The following is a 3,186-nucleotide window of genomic DNA, read 5'->3' on the forward strand; positions in this document are numbered from 1 at the left end:
ATGTATTTGAAGTAATAATAATTCAATGAAATATAATTCTATTATATTTTGAAGTAAAGTATTTATTTTGATAGTTTCGAAATGTTTAAAAATAGTTTAAACCATGTAAAAACCTTTTATTTTGAAATAAGGGCATATCGGGGAAAATGGCGATTCTTGTGAAAATTGGGCAAACGATTTTGGAAATGGGTCATATGAGTACTCGATATTCTTGTAATATCGTGTTTAAGAACTTTGGCATTGTCGGAATTTGCATTTGACAAACGGTTCTAATTATCGTCGAAATTATCGTCGAAACGAGCCAAAACCGACCAATGAAATTCCGCCAAATCCCCGCTCCTTTCTTCCTTTCCACGGCCCACCTTCTTCCCCCTCCTTCCTATTTCTTCCTAAGGCTTCTTTTGCCTCTTGACCGAAATCCACAAAAAGAAAAAAACAAATAAACTTACAATCGTAAATTCAAACATAACTTCTTCGTTTCTAGTCCGATTTTCGCAAAATTTATATTTTCGGAATCCTCTCTTCAAGATCTACATCCTAGTATGTTTTAATTTCAGTTTTCATTATGTCGATTTAAGATGATTTTTGGGCATAATTTCGGTTTAGTAATTATTATTGTGTTTTTGTTGTTTTTAATAGGTGAAGATTATGAGGATGATATAGGGGACTCCTATATAGTAGAGGATGATGGGTAGCTACTGTTTTAGGGTTTTCTCAAGGGTTATTTTGCCTTTTTCTAGCTTAAGGTAACATATTTCGAGTTACTCGACGAATAAATGTCACATTCTTTGCTTTTTGTATGATTTTGTGAATGTTATTTGAGTGGTTTATTTCACATGAAAATATGGGTTAAAATCATGTCTTTTGTAAGTTTAAGTTCACATATTAGTATGGAAATGAAATGGGAATGAATAATTGATGCTTAAAACGATGTTAAAATGAACAAAAATGGAGAAATGGAGGGTTTGGGGTTGGCGGCCCATTTGGCCCGGCAGGCCCGTGCAGGCCCACGGCAGCCTTGGGTTGTCCCGGGTCGGCCCGTTGCTTGTCTTCGCGATTTTTCATGCGTTGTTCGTAGTTTCGGGTTTATTAACGTTATATTTAGTATAAGTAACATATGGGTAGTCTTATGAATTGAATAATGTTAATAGTAAATATAATGTTGATGGTAAAGTTATGCTTATATTGGTAGTTGGCACATGTTAGGATAGGTTATGATATGAAATTGTAATGAATAGGCTTAAAAGGAATTTTATAGCGATAATTGCAATGTTTGGATGATTATGCCGAAAACTGAGCCTTAGTCCCTTTGACTGAATCGATGTCAGTCAATTGTGTGATGGGTCAGCCGCGATTGAACCCGTTCCTGTCGTAGGGCTGGGGTTGCGGGTAAAAATTCGGTTGGATGAAATTAATGTGTGAATTGGATAATTGGCCTTATTCTTGTTTTAGGCCATTTATTATGTTTTTAGTTCACATGTGATGTTGGTTGAATTGAATGATTTCTTATATTGTAGAAACGGCCTTAGATTCCCTGAAACCTTTAATATTGTTAATATTGCTTGAAATGGAATTGGTATTGAATACTTCTTGCAGGTTGTTGTGTTTGTCATAGATAGGTCCTTATAGTCTTTGACGAGTATATGTTCACTGCTTAATAGCCTTTGTGTTCCTGACTTGGTGGGTTTATATCCAAGTTGGGGCATGACCTCGTTACTTATTTTGAGGGTAAGTGGTCAGCTTAAGTACTAGCCAACCCTTTGGTGGACTCCTTAGGGTACTCACTTTGTTTTTAAAAAAATTGTGGGTCTTGGGTGCGGTGGTGTGTATCCGCATGTCTAGGTCTGCGCAGATTTAGGACTAGGGTTGTGTTGTGTCTTGGCCATGTTTTGATAGAACCTCTGAGCCAAGATACCTGTTCGATTACCTTCCCTACCTCGTGGTATAGACTCGAGTTACAGAGTGACTATTGAAGGTGCTAAGAACTTATGCCTGTCTTTGATATATTGCCCTTTCTTGTATGGTGATTCTATGAATCATAGAAGGTGAGATGCAAGCCGGCTATGGTTGATAGAGTTTGGATTCCTGGATGTTATGTGATTCACATGATAGTGTAGTATGAGTCGGTCTAGTGTTCTCATGCTAGGACTATGTGTTGTTATATTGTTGCTCACATGATAAGCACGATTGTCTAGCATTATATGCTAAGGCTATGTGTGATTCGTATTCATATTCTTATGCTTACATGTTATATTAATTACGACATTTCGTGGCTGGGAGGACTCGAAGTTACTCCCCACTGAATTGTGGCTTTCGTGTTTGTATAAAATGCGATTGAAAGGTTGATGATGATTAGATGGGGTACACGGACGAGCTAGTGAGCAAAAGAACCATGGACCTAGTCTGGTTATACTTTGTAGTAAACCTTAAAACATATGGTTGTGTTTATATTTTGGAGGGACATATGTCTCCCTCTTTTACTTTTGTTTGTATCACTTTATTCTCGCGACTTTAGCAATGTTATGTAAATTAGTTTGTTAGAATTTGCAGGTTTTGGCACTCTTCATTTGGAAATGTTTGTGAATGGTTTAGAAAAGCTTTTAAAATTACAGGTTTTATCTAGTTGAACCAATTACAAACATATCCTGTCAGTTTTTCTGTAGAATATACGTGTTTATTTATTGCTAAAAATGAGGGTGTCACATTACTAAGGGCTTAAATGACGATTAAGTCCTTGAGGAATCGCCGGTCTCAAGAGAGACTCCGGTCTCCTTTTCGCCCGTCTTTGAAAAATATGCGCATCCTTCATTGAACAAGTAGAAGACGGATTTAGCTGTCACACAATCCGAGCGTCCAGAGCACGGGACGGGCGGATTGTCTTCTTGTTGGACGAACGGATTCGTGGGGTAGACGGGCGGATTGTGGTGGTTCTGGACGGGCGTCCAGCTGAGGAAGACGCTCGGATTGCTCCTCTTGGACGGGCGGATTGTGGGCAATCCGCTTGGATTCTCTTACAGCTTCTTCTTTTCTTCTTTTCTTCCTTTCTCTTCACAAAATCCTTGAGGATTTCCGGGGGGATGCAAGGATCTTTTCTCATCATTGCCCATATACTATAGTATGTACAAAGGCCTTCTATTCTTGTCTTCTCTTTGATGCTTGGTCATTGAATTCAGTCAATTTAGCTCC

The 3,186-nt window shown here is 38.2% G+C and overlaps 1 long non-coding RNA gene across 1 annotated transcript; it reads left to right on the forward strand.

Moving 5' to 3' along the window:
- Window positions 1-430: 430 nt before the first annotated feature.
- On the forward strand, window positions 431-2,454 carry LOC141621458 (uncharacterized). The gene is made up of 3 exons (XR_012532347.1): window positions 431-540; window positions 640-746; window positions 2,342-2,454. It is a non-coding gene; the product is annotated as an uncharacterized LOC141621458 (long non-coding RNA).
- The last annotated feature ends 732 nt before the right edge of the window (window positions 2,455-3,186 follow it).

Source organism: Silene latifolia, chromosome X, assembly GCF_048544455.1.
Source record: "Silene latifolia isolate original U9 population chromosome X, ASM4854445v1, whole genome shotgun sequence".
NCBI classification, from domain to species: domain Eukaryota; kingdom Viridiplantae; phylum Streptophyta; class Magnoliopsida; order Caryophyllales; family Caryophyllaceae; genus Silene; species Silene latifolia.